This window comes from Halichoeres trimaculatus, unplaced genomic scaffold, assembly GCF_033239565.1.
Source record: "Halichoeres trimaculatus isolate MK-OKI-2021-1 unplaced genomic scaffold, fHalTri1.1 fHalTri1_scaffold_4, whole genome shotgun sequence".
NCBI lineage: Eukaryota > Metazoa > Chordata > Actinopteri > Labriformes > Labridae > Halichoeres > Halichoeres trimaculatus.
This window is the reverse complement of record NW_027437182.1, coordinates 35,477,157-35,494,817: the sequence shown is the minus strand read 5'-3', so window position 1 is coordinate 35,494,817 and position 17,661 is coordinate 35,477,157. Positions and strand designations below refer to the sequence as shown.

The 17,661-nt window shown below is 40.9% G+C and overlaps 1 protein-coding gene across 1 annotated transcript in view; it reads right to left on the bottom strand.

Moving 5' to 3' along the window:
- Positions 1-17,661, bottom strand: part of naaladl2 (N-acetylated alpha-linked acidic dipeptidase like 2) — an 894,403-nt gene that overhangs the window by 834,907 nt on the left and 41,835 nt on the right. The gene's annotated exons all lie outside the window — the stretch shown is intronic.

Here is a 17,661-nt window from a genome sequence, read left to right as displayed (position 1 = left end):
CTCTGAACCAGAGGCTGAACTTTGGCGAGGTACACATTAGCATACCAGATAAGATATCAGTAAGCCACCTGATTCCACTGAGTGTTACTGTGCCAAAGCTGAGTTCAGATATGAGTTGTGTTTGAACTGGGTCTCTGCGTCTGTTGCATTCTCCTTGTTTTCATGCAGTGTAGTGACTGCTGATGGATGAGATGTGGACGACAGCCTGGATGTTGATTTGTAGGGTGATCAGTCCTAGTATGTGCCTCCACTACTAATGAAAGCTAATTTCACCTGAACTCAGTAAATATGTGAGCTGCTTTAATCCAGATATATCCTGATAAGATTTCCACAACCACAGGCGTGTGGTCGCAAGAAAGGTCGAGCATAATCAGAAAATCATTAAAGCTGAGCTGAGATGCCCAGTGATAAGTAACACCAGCTAATATTGTAAACCTGTTTGTCATCTTGTCCTTTTACAATGTTTTGATCATTCTTCCTCCAGAAAAGCAAAAATAATCTGGAATCAATCCTTGTTCCCACCTAACAGACGATATCATATCTAAGACCACACATGTTTTTCGTCCTTTAATTCTCTGTGGAGCTTAAAAATGGATGAAGTGATGAAACACAGGTCTATTTTCATCCATTGACATTAAAATTTGTCACGCGTGGAAGAGAGTGTGAAAAAAAAAAAAAGACCAACACTGATGAACGAGAAGGATGAAACCAGAGAGGTGTGAGGGAGGAAGCTGGCTGTAAAAATGGACTGGCCTTAAAGAGAGGGAGAGAAAAGAGCCGCATATAAGAGACCACTCATAAGGTAAGCTTGCATATGAAGTAGGTCAGTGTTTTCAGTCTTTCTTGTTTAAGAAGTATATCTATTAATAGTGAAGTCCCAAAACACCTTAAGAAATAAAAAAGACCTTTTTTTTAAGTTACTGCCCAAACTGTTTGCATGAATACCACTCATCTTTACTCCTGCTATCTGCTTTTTATTAATTTGCTTCCAAAACAAATGCACGCCTTGGCAAGAGTCCCATCTTTATGATATTGGGGATAGTGCTTATGGGAACTGGAGTCTTTCACCCAGGAAAACACAAGCCATCCCAGGTAGTCCTCCAAGCACATTTAACTTGACTCTCTTTTATTATAAATTTGCATTTTTAGGAACCACTGTACGCGGTTACACAGAAGCAGCTGCTTATATGGATGCTCATTCAGGGTCCATATACATACAGAGGAAGAGCCTTCTGCCTGTACTTTAAGTTCATTCTGTCAGTATGTCCACAAGTTTTCTAGCAACTTTTTCACAAGTTTGGAGACTCTGACGTGAAAGCACATATCAGTCTTCCTCTTCTCAGCAAGCAGGTGGCAGCCCTTCCCCCGTCTCTCACAGTTGCAGCCAGAGCAGGCTACTGCATGAATTGCACAACTCTTTCGGATCACATCTGCCAGTTCCAAGGCAAAATAAGGGAGGAGGGTTGAAAGATTGACTTGAAAAAAGGATGATAACAATAATAATCAACAGAGGAAAGTTCATTCACAGTTATGAATATGTTTACTGTGTTGTTTCACTTTTTTTTTTCTTTTTTTTTTTTTCTGTCGCCTTGATGTTATTCCTTGCTCCTACAGCATTTGTGTCTAATACATGCAAGTAGAAACAATTGAAATGGAGTCTTTTTCCCGTGGAAACACTAGCAAGTGGGCTATTATTACTTTTTTCAATTCAAATTTTGCCTGTCAGGGGCAGAACAGTAAGGCACAAGACAAACAGAGTTTTTTCTTGAAAGTGTGGGACTTTTCTTGACCCAAAAAGGATCACATGTACAAATGATTACAACAATTAGGCCTGTGAAGAAAAAGTCAACTTAATGTAACTCAACTTAAACGGATCTGAAAGTGTTAACACAACAAACTGACCTGACACAATGAAACAGTGGGATGACATGTGTTGTGGTTTGGCCAAACCAATTCATTCACAAGAGCAAATCAAAATCAACATTGTGTGAAACCTAATTCAAAACTACACTGTGTAAACCTAAATCCCCCCATGACATTGAAGTATTTGAAGTCTTCCAATAAACTGGCTGGAGCATAAGAACATTCTCTCCCCATGGCCACGCCTTTTGCTCCAACCAGGAAGTGCCCTCTCTCAGCAGTCAGGTAACTCCAAGACAAAGAAATTATGATTAGTGCATCAGAAATGTGTATTATCTTGCACTGCAAAAATGTGCACGCTAAATTGAAACAATGCAAGATTAAATGCAGAAATAAAAATTAAAAGAATAACCATATTTATGAAACAGCTAATGATGTGTGAGTGGAAGTAAAATTACCCTTGTGTGGCACTGGCCGTCACAATGCCAATTAGGCGATGACATAACTTAAAGTGGACTTATCATGCTTGTTTTTCCTTTTCACTATGCCAGACTAGGATGCCTGTAAAGTATTTCTGCCCTCAGTACAAGTCATTTAGTTCCTTCATTGCCCCACAATAGCGTTCTCAATATCCTCAGTTTAGGCTATTCTGAAGATCTTGTTGAAACGCTCCGTTTGGAGAATGACCTCCAGTAACCTCGCAACGTCACAGCCCTTTGTGCTCTGATTGGTCAGTTCTTTCAGAGGGGCAGAGGGGGTAGAGCCAGGGGGCGGTTTTTGCAGCATGGCAGTATTTACAAAATTGCCATGTTAGCGAGTTTGCCGTTTGCCAAACTTCACCGTAAGGCATTGATAGCACTAATAAAATGGCAGAGTGTAGGATACGTCCTTTTGTATTGGACCCCGAGTCAGACTCGGTTCTGCAGCTCAGGAGGAAGAAAATCCACCTCGACACAGATCATCTCAGGACACTTCAGTGTGGTGAGTCAAACTGGTACAGTAACATGTAGAGTTTATACGTGGAAATATAGGCAGACTTCACCAATAAACTATTTCTATAACAGGGCTCCATCCTGCTTCTTCACTTTTCTCTGTCTGTTTTATCCATCATGCTGAAAGTGTAGTCTAAAGATCGCCTCTACCGTCAGTTCATCAGTATGTTATTACCGCAGCATTATTGTGGTCCAGGTTCACAGTGCATGTCAGAACAAGCATGCAAATATCACAGTCTCACAAGTATTACAACGTCTGCTAAAACTACAGTGTTGTAACTGCTAATTCACCATGTAAAGCTGAGCTGCTCAGCAGAGCAGAGTCCCTGCATCCAGCATCTGAGGAGGGATACTCGGCTCTTGGTGGGTGTATCCCTCGGTGGCGGTTGTGTGACTAACTGACATCACAGAGGAGGAGCTGCTTTATCAGATTACTCCAATAAAAAGAAAGGATCCTTGTGTCGTCACGACGGTCGAAATCTCGCGGCCATCTGGCAATGACCTATTTTCAGAGGCATCAAATCTCGTTCTAGGATATCAGAAAAAATACAATATCTCATTTTTTGAAAATTCATGGTGTGTAAGGTTTTGTTTTCAAATTTATTATACTATATGCAAGTATTAAATCAGGCATCAGCATGATATTTCCTCATTAAGCAACTTACTGGACAGCCAATATCTACTTTCCTTACTAAGGATATGGCAACACCAAGTGGAAATATTAAGGTCAAAGGAGTAACAGCAAAGATCCCATAGCACTTATGGTTTTGGGTCCGTTCTTAATATAAACCTTGTCGTCTTCAATTACGCATCTGCTCAGAAAGTCCATCGTACAGTTAAAAGTATCAGACCTTAAAAAAAAAGAAAGAAAAAAACACTTTTGATTTGCAGCAAAATACATTAAGTAGCTTTGATATCCCTGAGTACACTGCTGTTGATGCTAATAGGCCCGTTTGTATTGGAGCCCAGTTGATTCAGGCAGTCTGTGATGACACCAAGCCAGGAAAAGACGAACATACCACCAACACCCCAACATACGGACAAGTGGGAGTAAGAAGGTAGTGATGGTTACATCATTTCAAATCTCTGCATGTATTTTCAGAGTTAATGGAAGCATAAATGAGCCTTAAGGAGGTATAAATATGCATCGCCCTGGGCATTTTGTAGATGAGCTTTGACATTCCTAGCAAGCTAATTTCTGGGCGCTTATTCCGTCCCCCTTCCTCTTCCATCAGCCTCCTCCTTCATCTTCTCCTCTTTCCTCTTCCCCTTTGTATTTTGTGTCATGAAACACTTTCACACACATGAAGCCATGCAGCAGACATATAGCAGACAGCCAGTGTTGTCAGTCTCTGGTGCATCAAAACCAATATCAGCTCCCTCCAAATTAATTACCAGCCTTCACCCTGGCCTGCCTCGGTAATAAGTCTCTCAGGGAGCAGAAGTGATTGGCTATCGTGTGTCCATTCCCTCCCTCCACATGAGCTGACAGCTATTTCCCTATCAGCCATGGTCTTTCAACTCTTAACGCTCCTCCAGCCCCCCCAATCCACCGCCACCACCCCCCTCTCGCCCTCACACATGCGTGCAGAGAGAGGATGAACCTGTGAAACAATCACTCCCTGAATTGGCTTTGTGTCAGGGAGAATTAAGTCATGTAACGTAATGGGGTGTGCTCCACAGAAATAGCCCCCATGTGTGATGCGCTGGCACAATGTAGATGTAAAATGACTTGTTGAATATCAGCGTGTACAAATCAAACGTGCGGTCACAGTGCAGGCTGTTATTAACATGATGAAACGGCTCGGGTGGCTCAGGGCCGCCGTACAGTTTGATCAGTCACCCCCCTGGCTACCTGCCTAATATGACTGTCAATCTGAACAAAACACTGGAACATAAATTGTGAGGGAGACAGGTGAACTGAGCTTGGTAAGAATTGGTTCTAAAATGCAATAAAGCTGGACTCTCTCCAGTCTGGTGCATAAATCTGTGGGCAATTTACCAAAACTGATACACAGAGAGTTTTACTCTGAAAACTGTCGAGGTATGAAATCTGAGGTTTGTCAGCCGTTTCAGATGTATAAAAACTGAAGTCTGTGAGATGGCTGTGAGGAGAAAACAAAGTCTGTTTGCTTGTTGCTGTGAAAAAATGAGGTCCTTGTCGCATCTGGCGGTAAAGTAGTACTGGATTTGACTGTTTTTCATTTATAAATTGGAAATTAATTTATTAAAAAATGGGAACAAAGCCTCCAAACAAACTTAACTTGGAAGAACAGCTCCACAATTTAGGATACGAGATAGTTTATTCAGAGAGCATGATAACACAGAGTTAGCTTGAAAGCATTTTGATTTATAGTAACAACACTGGATCAACCACCAAGAATATATGCACTCAAAATGACTCTGATGTGACTTTGTGCTTAAAAGTCAATCCAAGGCTCAGTGAACTTCACCGCCAACCCCTATGTTGACCTTATAGAGCTTCTGATACACACTCTTTCTACATTATAGAGAGATGTCAGGTGGGTTGACTAAGGCAGTACAAAATGACTCAAAATCACACCTAAAATACACCAGATAAGTCTGCAGTCCAACTATGCCCTGTTGAGTCTTGACTGCATTTTAGGGGTGCACTGATCACAATTTTCTGCCGAATCACCAATCTTTAAAAAGCCTGACCTGCCGATATTGTTATGGGCCAATACCATTTTTTTTTAAATTGACAGCATATACCTTCAATGTTCCAATCTTATCTTATTAAAAATCACTGAACAATACCTGTGAAACAATAAAATCTTGATGTTTTGACTTAAACAACCAACAAAGTGCCTGACTGTTAGGTCTCTGAGTAAAACGCAACAATGGCTGACTGTCAGACCTTCCTTGAGCTATATAAGATCAGTTTTATATGTAAGGATGGGCCGATCACAGATCCCCCAAAATTAAGGAAATCCGCACTGATCGATGAGTGTGTGCCCACTGGGTTTGTCAACTCACATTGGCTGTATGTTCAGTCCAACAAGCTGCATGACTGACAGACAGCTGGAGTCACAGACCGAGGAGTTCCTGCTCTTCCTCCTCCATTGATCAGTCTCTTTTCATTCATGTTGGGCTGTAAAACCTCAAACCTGTTGACTTCTGGTCTGGCTCCGCTCATTATGACCATTTATCGATGTAGTCAGCGTAAATACAAACTGATTTTGACATGGTTTGTTTTATTTTGAGAGTCTCTGGGTGTTCTTAGGTAGTTACCAGTCACATCTTCCTGCTCGATCTTCCCTACACTGAATTTTCGCGTCACACCTCTGTCCAGCAAAAATGACGGCTGCGTATTGCCCACGGCATGATGGAGCTAGCCTTGTGATGCAGATGGGCCTGCCTGATTCAGTTTAGAAATTCTGCAGATCCATCTTGCCAGGCTTCATTGACCAACTCAGCTAAATTCTGACCAGCCCAATCAAGGAACCAAAGAGCTGCAACCCAGATGGACTAGTGAAATATTTCTGTGTCGGTTATATGAAACTGTCTGTCTGGCCTGTCAGGTTATGATGGAGTAGCCATGCAGACGGACAGACACAGAACAGATCCAGTGTAAGTTGACACATTGACTTGAATTAAACCTTTTTGATACGTTTGCTGTGACAGTAAGGAGACGCACTGTAGACTCATCTGGTGTATTTAAGCCATTAGTCAACTGTGTTAGTCGAGAACAGAATTTGTCAAGCAGAGGTTAAACAGTCTACAAGAAAAAATATGACTACAACAACTTTAATAATAATAATTAAAATAATAATGGTTAAGAAGATATGAGGTTCATGAGCTCACCCAATCAGAGGCACAGCTCAGGGTCACGTGACTGAGGGGCGCCCTTCAGCTGTACGCAAAGCCCTTGCCACTACCAATATGACCGCTATAGTCGATTTGCTTTATTTTTGGTTTCAGAAACAGACGGGTGACTTCAGGAAGACTACGTCCATGTTTTATACAGTCTATGATTAAAACGCATTCCATGTCAAAAAATAGTATGCATCGTAGCAGCTTACAAACAGAGTGGCGTAACTTTGAAACCTTCCCTATTTTCTTTTATACATATATTTATTGGTGTCGTGAAATCGAAACAATGCAAATCGAGAACCTTGTAAGTCGAGGACCTCCTGTACTCCTAAAAATGTTCCTCATCTTCACTGTCATAAGATTCTGTGGTAATCAGGGGTCACACACACACACACACACACACACACACACACACACACACACACACACACACACACACACACACACACACACACACACACAAACAGTGTGTGGCTTCAGTCCATTTGCCGTCACTGATTTGCAACAGCAGTTTTTAAAGGTGAGCAGAGTCACAGCGGCTTGTCAGCAAATGCTTTACTGAGATGCACTTAACATGAGTTGGAGGGAGAGGTAAAAGCAAATGACCACACACCATAAAACACACACATGGCTGCATGCACAGACACCACACTGAGGGCATTTCCCCTTTCCATTTAAAGTAACACTCCAGGAAAAAAAGACACTAAATATTATTTTAATAAACAATAAAACTGGCTCCTTGCTTTCCACTTAAGCCGTTAACCGGGTGACTCCTGTGGCAGCACGGGGGGAGCCGTTCTTCACTCTAATCCGCATGTAGCAGCGGCAAGGATTTCCAATACTCCATAAATTCAGGGCTTATCTCCAGACAGTGACTAGTAAATGGTAAGCAATGCTATCAATCATGGAGCTCCCTGCTGTGTGATTCATAGTAATGTGTTTCCATTTAAAACTCCCCCGGGGTGGTGGAGAGAGGAGAGAAGCAGGGAGGAGAACAGCCAGTCTCTAGGCTTCAAATTCCCCACAACAATCAATACATGGAGCTCAAACAGCCCATGCTTCAGCCTGCCTGGGGAAAATAAATGTATTAAGGTAAGGAAAAATGCATTAAAGGGAAAATGTGTTTAGGTGGAAGGAGAATAATCAGGAATGAGGCATCAAAGCACTGGCTGGGAGCATATGGAGACACAGCTGCCTGTAAAAAGAGCCTGAGTGGAACAGCTTTGTATTACAGCGCTGTTAATGCTGCCTCAGTTCAAAGGCAGACAAATAGAGGTCTGTGGTGGACAGGGAGCAAAGGAGATAACTGCAAGATTGGAGTGATCGTAGATAAAGGTGGAGTTAGGGCAACCTGTCTGGCAGTCATAGGATTTCATTAGCATACTTAAAATGTAACAAAGTTATCTCATCCCTAACTGCCCTGTAAACTTATACTCTTTTACTCCATTTTACTTTATGTTTTAGAACAGTAGTATTACACCTCATGTGTACACTGCAAAAAACAGAAATCTTATAAAGTGTTTTTGTTTTATTTTCGGTTGAAAACGTCTTTTTAGATTTAAAATGAGCCACATTCACCTGAGCAGTCCAAAAAAAAAAAAAAAAAAAGTAAAATAAAAATAAAGTCTTATTTAAAGACAAAAATAAATTCTGAATTGCTTGTGGCTAGTTGAAAAAAATCTGCCAATGTAAAAAAAGAAAAAATACTTGTATTAAGTAGACATGCACCGATCGATCAGTCCTTATGTATGAAACTGATCTTATATACATGGTTCCCGCGGATCCTTGAAAAGTCTCAAAAGGCATTGAATTCATAACTCTAAAAATAAGGCCTGAATTGGCATTAAAAAGTCTTAAATCCAAATTTCAAAAGTCTTAAAAATTTGAACACATTGGTTACATTTATGTTAGTTTGAAGAAAAAAAAGTAACATTTATCTATTTTTCTAAATAATTTCCTGATTACTCTTGTGGTAACATTGTGTAATCACAATAGCGAAACTAACAAAACAGTGATGTGGTTGCACCAGGAACTTTAAAAGCAGATGCATGTCTTGGTTCTACCTAGGATGCCTTGAGATAGAAAAAAATGAGGAAAAATTGGCAAAAGCAAATCCAAAAGTGACTTAGGAAAATTGATTATAGCAGCAAAATTGACAATTAAATATGACATTAAAATTCAAAAACCATGTAAAAATTCCAAAAATGGTTGTGACAGTGGCAAAAAAAAGATGAATGGGGGCAAAATAGGCATAAAGTTGTAAAAATGGGGTTAAAAAAAAGGCAAAAAGTGATGCTTTTTGTAAAATAAACATGAGATTAAAATTGCCTCTAACCCAGGTAATTCATGTGTTCAATTCAGGTGTTTTTGTTTGTTAGTTTTGTTTGTTCCAATTGTGGTTTGTTGTCGACTTGTTTTTAAATTTGATTCCCAACGTCATTAAAAAAGTCTTAAAAAGTCTTAAATTTAACTTGCCTTGAGCTGTAGGAACCCTGTATATAGCTCCAGAAAGGCATGATAGACAGACATTTTTGCTTCTTGCTCTGAGACCTAATACTCAGGACACTTTATGGTTGGGTTAAAACATAAAGATTTTATTGTTTCAAAGGTATTGTTAAATGATTTTCAATAAAATAAGATTGGAAAACTGAAGGTATATGCTGTCAGATATAAAAAGTAAAAATTGGTATTGGCCCAAATCAATATTGGCAGGTCAGGCTTTTTAAAGATCGGTGATTGACCAGAAAATTGTGATCAGTGCACCCCTAGTATGAGAATATTATTATAGTTTCAAGGAAATTTTTGAGCAATTTTTTCTTGTTCCATTGGCAGATTTTTTTTACTTGTTTCAAGCAATTCAGACCTCTTTTTTGTCTTAAATAATTTAAGACAAGAAACTTTTCTAGACTGACCAGCTGAATTTGTCTGAAAGTAAGTAAAATTAGACAATTGTTACACACACAAAAAAAAAAAAAAAAAAAAAAAAAAAAAAAAAAGTCATAAGAAACCGTTTATGGTTTTTTGGAGTTTTTTTTTTCTTTGCTTTTTTTTTTTTTTTTTTTTTTTTTTCAATATGTACAAAAATCAGCCATGGGAGGAAGACCAGTAGAGTGGCCTGAGATGGAGACCACCAGCCATCAGTATCAACACAGGACAGGGCAAAACACTTTACAGACACAGATAGTATCAATACACCACTATCTACACTCCATTAAACCAGCTAACAAGCTCAAAAATCAATAAACACCTTCTTACCAACCACTACCACTCATGGAAATCTAATTCCTCATCTGTACTTCATTAATTAATGAAACACACATCTCGCTAAAGGAAATTTACGATAGTTTGCGTGAGAGTCAGGGCCACAAGGGGGCAAGGCAGTCCAATTAAAACAGATCCTCCTCATAGCATTTTTAACTTCTCCTAGTCTATGATCAACCAAACAATAAATTGAAAATAGAGCAGAGCTTCAAAGTCAACAAGACCACCACAGCTTCCCCAGTGTGACACTTTCTATGCGTCAGGACATTCAAATGAGACCAAGCAGGTTTCATAGCTGAGGCTTCCTCTTGTCACATCCAGTGAGGCTCAATAAAGGGCGGTGAAACAAAACTGCTCTTGACTTGAACTTCTCAAGTTTTTGAATCCCCAAAGAGGCCCACATAAACCACACAACTCTTATTATATGAAACCAAGGTGAGGTTTATTATACATGTTCTGTAAATACACACAAACAAATGTTAGCAAAGAACCCCAAAAAACATCCAAACAATTATTTGATAATTCATAACAGTTCAAGGTTCTTTTTTTCTCAACTGTGATGGACCTTTCCTAAATACCATCAATGGGCCCAACACAACGCTTAAGGCTCCAGTGATTGGGAAGAGTTTGCAAAATGTTCATTCAAACAATGAAAACTTTCTTAAATTCACCACTTTCACTCATGTTTGAGTCTATCACATGCACTGAGCCAAGGGAACCATTTTATTTATTGGTGAAGAAAAGGACAAATTGTGCAAGAAATGTCAAAAATAAAACAATTTGAGATGGCTCTTACGGCCTTGCATTTTTAACTGAAGCAAAATTTCCACCAGCCCAAGACATTTATCAGTGATGCCAAATGAAAGCCACACTGCAATACCCAAGAGCTCATTACCAAACAAAGTCAGGGGATGACTGATAAACCAGCTGACTGAAGAAATGAAGACACAATAAGTGGTCCACCTGTGCAGCTGCTCTTTAACATAAATACCTAATCAGCCAATCACATGACAGCAGCTCTGCAGCATTTAGTCATGTAGACATGGTGAAGAGGAGCTGCTGAAGTTCAAACTGAGCATCAGAATGAAGAAGACAGGGATTTAAGAGACTTTGAACGTGGCATGGTTGATGGCTTGACAAACTGCTGATCCACTGGGATTTTAACCCATAACCATCTCTAGGGTTTACAGAGAATGGTTCCAAACACAGCAAATCTCCAGAGAGCAGCAGTTCTCTGGGACTAAATGTCTTGTTGATGCCAGAGCTCAGAGGAGAATGGAGAGACTGGTTAGAAAAACAACATTAACTCAAATAAGCACTGGTTACAACTGAGGTCTGCAGAAGAGCATCTCTAGACATACAACACGTCCAACCTTGAGGCCGATGGGCTACAGCAGCAGAAGACCACACCGGGTGACCCTCCTGTCAGCTAAGAACAGGAAACTGAGGATACAATTCACACAGGCTCACCAGAACTGGACCATCAAGGACTGAAAAACGTTGCCTGGTCTGATGAGTCTGGATTTCTGTTCCACATTCAGATGGTAGGGTCAGAGTTTGGCGGAAACAACATGGAAGCATGGATCCATCCTGTACCAATGCTACTGGTGTAATGGTGTTGGGGATATTTTCTTGGCTCACTTTGAACTCCTTAGTACCAGCTGACCATGGCTTAAAGTCCACAGCCTACCTGAGTATTGTTGCTGACCATGTCCATCCCTTTATGAGCACAGTGTACCCATCTTCTGATGGAGACTTCCAGCAAGATAATACAATAACACAATATGTGATAAAGCTCAGATTATCTCAAACTGCTTCAACATGATGATGAGTTCCCTGGACTTCAACGGCCTCCACAGTCCCCAGATCTCAGTCCAGTAGAGCTCCTTTGGGATGTGGTGGAACGGGAGATTCTCATCATGGATGCTTAGCTCACAAATCTGCCGCATTTGTGTGCTGCTGTCATGTCAAAATAGAGTAAAATCTCTGAGGAATGTTTCCAGTACCTTGTAGACTCTATAGCCATGTTTCCACCAAGCAGACCGGTTCAGTTCATCTCAGTACAGCGCTCATTTTGGGGCGTTTCCACTGACTTATCCCGGGACAGATTCCCAAAAACCGAGAGGAGCCAGCCTACTGTTTTGGGACCCTTCTTTATGGGTGCCAAACTGAAACGGTCCGCTCTTGGAAGGTGTAGCAACACACTGCAGACAGTTGATTGGTCAAAAGAATCGTCACTTACCCCGACAGCGGCTGCATTTCTCCTGGCAGCACACAGACTTCTCTGAAACAAAGCTTGATTGAACTTTGTATCAAAGAGCTACATGACAATCACAGAGAGGTTGAAATGCTGCATGTCTTCCATCTAAGCTCTTTGTTTACTGTGTCGCGTTTTTCTTCTTTGTTGGATTTAATAGTGGGGTAAGCTGCTACGGCGTCACGCTATTGTTAAAGAGCTGCGCTTTTGGCATCCGGCCCACCACAAGAGGGCACAGTTTTTGGGAAACGCAAAGGAGATCAGGCTTAACTGTACCGAACCGTGCCAACCCATACTGAACTGACCCGGACTGCTTGTTGGAAACGCAGCTTAAGACACCAAGAATTAAGACAGCTCTGAAGGCTGAAAAGGGTCCAACCTGGTACTAGCAAGGTCTACTGCGAGTGTATTTTATGGAAGTATAAAGGTTAAAAAAAGTTCTCTGAGGTCAAAATAAAAACAAAACCTGGGAAATTCTCAAATTCATTAGTCTTTATCAAGTGGACTGTGAGTTGTTTTAACCACACCATTACAAACAGTTCACCAACTGTTGAGCCACGAAATCCCTCCCCCATGTCAACCTTACTAAGTAAAGACAACTAGTCAATCGTTAGGATTAACTTTTGAGAGGCCACCAGGGTAACATATATCCAATACATAGTGTGCTGGTCAGACCAACTTTGTGACCTTACCAATCAGTGTGAAAGCCAAAAGTCAGATCTTATCCCAAGACCTCAAAGAAACTGAGTTAACACGAGACCAACATCTTAATTGATCAACAGTAGGGGAAAGCCTCTAAAACCAGTTATTAACTGAGCGTGACTAAACTAATCTCCTTTTCCAACATATCAGGCACATCCGTCAAAGCTGAGAGGTCTATAGCAGCCGACTCTCCGTTCATACAAGTATCCTCACCATCTCTGTGAGAAGCATCATCAATCAGAGCGCCATGATGTGAGGCGTGTGAAGAGTGCATCAATCAGAGACTGCAGTGGGAAAATTGCTCTAACTCAACACGGATGGGAGACAAGCTGATGAGCAGGAGCTCTCCTGGTAATCATGCCTTCAGAACAACAAAACGGTGTGGAGTGTATTCCCACATGTTAGCATCATCCTGACTTCCACTCCAATTAAAGTGTCCTGTACAGTGGGTGGGCCAGCAGGGGAAAACTGGGCTGAGTAAGACATATGACCCCCTTCTATCTCTTCAGACTCACCCATACTCCTACACACTCCTACAGTACTTGACTTAAAACACTGATTATTACCAGGACTGAAACTACTTCATTTAAAGGGCATACTGCAGGTTAAAGACAACCGTTAAGAAATTGATAGAAAATAACTTAAAAATAATATCCTGAAAGAAATTCCTAAATGAATTTAAAAACCGGCATTTGAACATGAAATCACAGAGTGGGAGTCCTGCTGCTTCTTCCCTGTTCAACATTAACAAACGTGGATCAGACTGTCACTCCTGTCACTGAAGGGGAAGAAAATCTGTATTCCTATCCATATGATGAACCTCAGGGTTATAATTATGAGCCTGTTTGGAAAGATGGAGACCGGGAACAGTGCAGAACTATGAGGAATAACGGCCGTAGGAGAGCAGTGGAGTTGTGGTGTGAGGAGAACCAGAGGAGAACAGAGCAGGTGTCCTGGTGAGTGAGCTGTTAGCTAGTGATATGTAGCCTAATGTTGTGTTCACATCAGCATATTTAAAGTTTCAATTCAGATATACTGACTTAAAAAAAAAAAAAAAAAAAAAAAGTAGTACCGTATTTTCCGCACTACAAGGCGCACCTAAAAGCCTTCAATTTTCTCAAAAGCCGACAGTGCACCTTCTAATCCGATGCGCCTTATATATGGATCAATATTGATTAATCATGGCTACCCTAGTCAGGGGGCATCGCCGAAGTAACAGTGGTAAGAACTGGTAAAAAGGAATTCTAGTAAGTGCTAACATTAGCTCATAGGCTGGCCTGGGCTTCTTCTCTTGTTTATTGTCAAAGCAATACAGTGCCCCCCAAAGCTCTGGCATGTGAACTGATCTCTGTAAACGGCTTTTGTGGACGGCAGACATGGCTTCGTCTTTACAGCACACTTTTTTTGAAAACGGCACAGAAAATAGTTGGATAGGAAAATGTGCGTCTCCGTGTGGATGTAGCCTGAGTTTGACTGACTTATCTGACTGTTTTGTTGACATTCCCTTTAGCGCAGCTCCATCTAGTGAATGCATAACGCAACCCCAGCCACTACTGTAGCTTCTACTCTATGCGCCTTATAATGCGGTGCACCCTATATATGAGTTTTCAAATAGGCCATTCATTGAAGGTGCGCCATATACTCCGAAGCGCCTTATAGTGCGGGAAATACGGCAGGTGTAAGAGCTGATCATAAAACAACGTGCTTTGAGCCGTCATGATAAAGCCTGTAGAGAGAAAGACAGAGAGGTCTATCAGAGGTCTATCCACTGATCTAGAGTCAGAAGACCAAGACTTAGCTATGGTGCTCAGTTTACGTTTCCCTCAGGTTGAATCTAGGGCCAAATCGCTGACAATCCTTTACCTCTGTCACCAGGAGCCAGATGAGTAGCTGATGCTGCTGCTGGTGAAGCTGGACTTGTCTGATGGGACAGCAGCCACGCCAGTCTCACCTGGACCTGGCCCATCCTGAACTCCATCCATAGACTTTATAAAATTTACTCCATCATATCAATTTTCCTGCCAAGAAATGGGCACCACAAACCACTGCGTTTTTTGTGAGCAATGCAGAAATAAAGTTCTGTCTTGTCAGCTATACAAAACGAATCCAAGCACGAAAGCTAACTCACAGTCTGAAAAAGTGGCCTTGATGTCGTGTTAAGCTGGTGTTTCTGCATCCAATTGCATGTAAATCATCTTAATGAATGATCAAATGAAATAATACTTTGGGAGAAACTCAATGAACACGACCAGAAATGCCCGATCTCAGTCATGACAACCTGTTATTCACATTGGCTCAGAGTGGAGTAAAGGAATGTGAGTCTCTGTTACGTCAAATGGCACAGTGTTAGTTCTTCCTCTAAACTTGTGCCTTTTTTGTTGAATAACATACTAAATCAGTCATTGACTTGTTCTAATGACATTCTCAGACCATGTAAAGGGTTAAAAAGGTTGCGCTCCATGAGGTTGGCCCTTGTGCAGGTGGCCCAGGTTTGAATCCAGCATGTTACCTCTTACTGCATGTCCCTCCCCACTTTTGCCCTGATTCGTGCTCCATCAACTGTCCTCTCTACTATCTAATTAAAGGAAAAAACAAAAAAAAACATAAATAAAAAAAAATAAATAAATACCTTCCAATATGTCCTTTAAAATATTCAAAAATTGCTGGAGAGAACAGCTTTAATCCATTAGGCTGTTTGGCTCCATACTGCAGTCCTTCCTACCCTGACGTAAGCAAAGTGTTAATCCTGCATGTCTTCACACACATACCAGGAATCTAGAGTAAGCACAATCTAACATGGCTGCAGGGTGTGTATGCACAATGTCACATGTGTCAATACAGGATTTACACAGAACAATTATTTATCAGCTGAAGCATAAAGTAGAGGTGACTTTACAGCATTTGCTCTCTGCACCCATGAGTCATCAGTAAATCACTCTGTACAATGCATCTGTTTGTGCTTAGGAAGGTGATAAATCATGAAAAACTTCTGCATATTCAAGTCAAAAGCATTCGTCTGCTACCTCCATTAAACCTGACTTACACCGAGACCCTGTAAACACAGGAATTAAGTCAACACTTGGCTGTTCTATCACCTCTCATTAACACCCACTCCCAAAGCTGAGGTCTAATAAAAGAGTCTGTGAGACACTGTGGAATGAAGGACAGAGAGTCTGAGGCAGAAAACAGCAGTTTGTGTTTTTATAAACCTGCAGAGGCCAGTGGTGTGCACAGACTTTTTGAAGGACAGGGGGAAAGGTAAAAAACTAATGGAACATACAGTGATTTCTGGCTAATGAAGAAGGTACCAAGCTCTGTGTGTTCATATCATGTTTAGGGCTGCAACGATTAGTCGACATAATCGACGACGTCGACGAAAAAAATTCATCGACGCAAATTTTAATAGTCGACGCGTCGTATTATTGTTTTTATTGTTGTTGTCACATGGTGAAATCAAATACCAGGGGGTAATACTCATTTGTAACTTCAGTTCACAGCATGAGGTGCTGTGTTATTGGATACTTTTATGGGAAAAGATCACTAAGCTCATACGTGAGGAATATTGATGAGGAAAAATCTCCACTTCCAGAGAGCGCTGTGCGCCGACGGAGGCTCTGACGGAGCCTGTCAGCTCCCGGAGTTTAGCGTCTGATAACGTGATCTAGAGAGTCTCCTTCACTCTCTGTTACCAACAGTTTTTCAGGATCTGAGCCACAAACTGGTGTAAAAAATTCCCTTAACTTTTGAACAGAGAGGAAATTTATCACTCTCAAGCTCACACTGCAGCGGTAACACTCAACGGGGAGGAGGAGGGGCGGAGTGCGCATGAGCGAAGTGGAAGTAGTGCATGTAGAGAAACGAAACTTAACGTGTTGTTATGGAGAGCTTTGGAGAGAGTCAGACGGGATCATACAGAGCAAAGCCCCAATGAGCAAATAAACATTAGAAAACGAGCCCAAAGTCACTAATAAGCAGTCTGTCCAACACTGTGTACAACAACTTCATTTTCCTGTTACCTGCTTCATTCAGTTTGAGATTTAGCCTATTTATTTTTTGTATAGCCTAGTACTTATATTTTTTTTATGTCATTATGAATGAAATAAAGACAAGCAAAGGAATAAACATGACACAGGGCTGACCAATCAGATGTAAGAACCTAACTCTGGGTAAATGCAGTGAAAATGCAACACACAGGTTGAATTATAAAGGTCTGCACCTTTTAAAGGCTAAATTAGGTTGAAACTCAAAATAATCGTGATTAATCTACTAATCGAAAAAATAATTGATAGATTAGTCGACACTAAAAATGATCGTTAGTTGCAGCCCTAATCATGTTTTAACTAGCTAAGGGGGCAGTGTTGCACATAACCATCTCAAACTGGCACAAAAACAGCTCATTTTGTAAAAAAATGCCAAAGGTCCAGCTGCTCTTTCTGACACATTTACTGATAATGAAATTAACATTAAAGCCCTATTCATTGACTGTTTCTTTTCTAGTGTTTTCTGTAAAAATGAGTCACTCAGCGTGCTCAAACATCCTGATGCCATCATTACAGTCAGTTTTCTGCACTATTACGAGCTAGGCGAACATCAGCAAACTCTGCTTCTGACCAGGGAACACGTTCTCCATTAGGGGGCCATGCGGGGAAAACATAATGGTATGTTTTTTGGCAGGATCAGGATCTGGGTTTTATAAGAATTGTTTTTCATATTCAGACTATTTTGACCTGAAAACAACATTCTAAGCCCCAAATA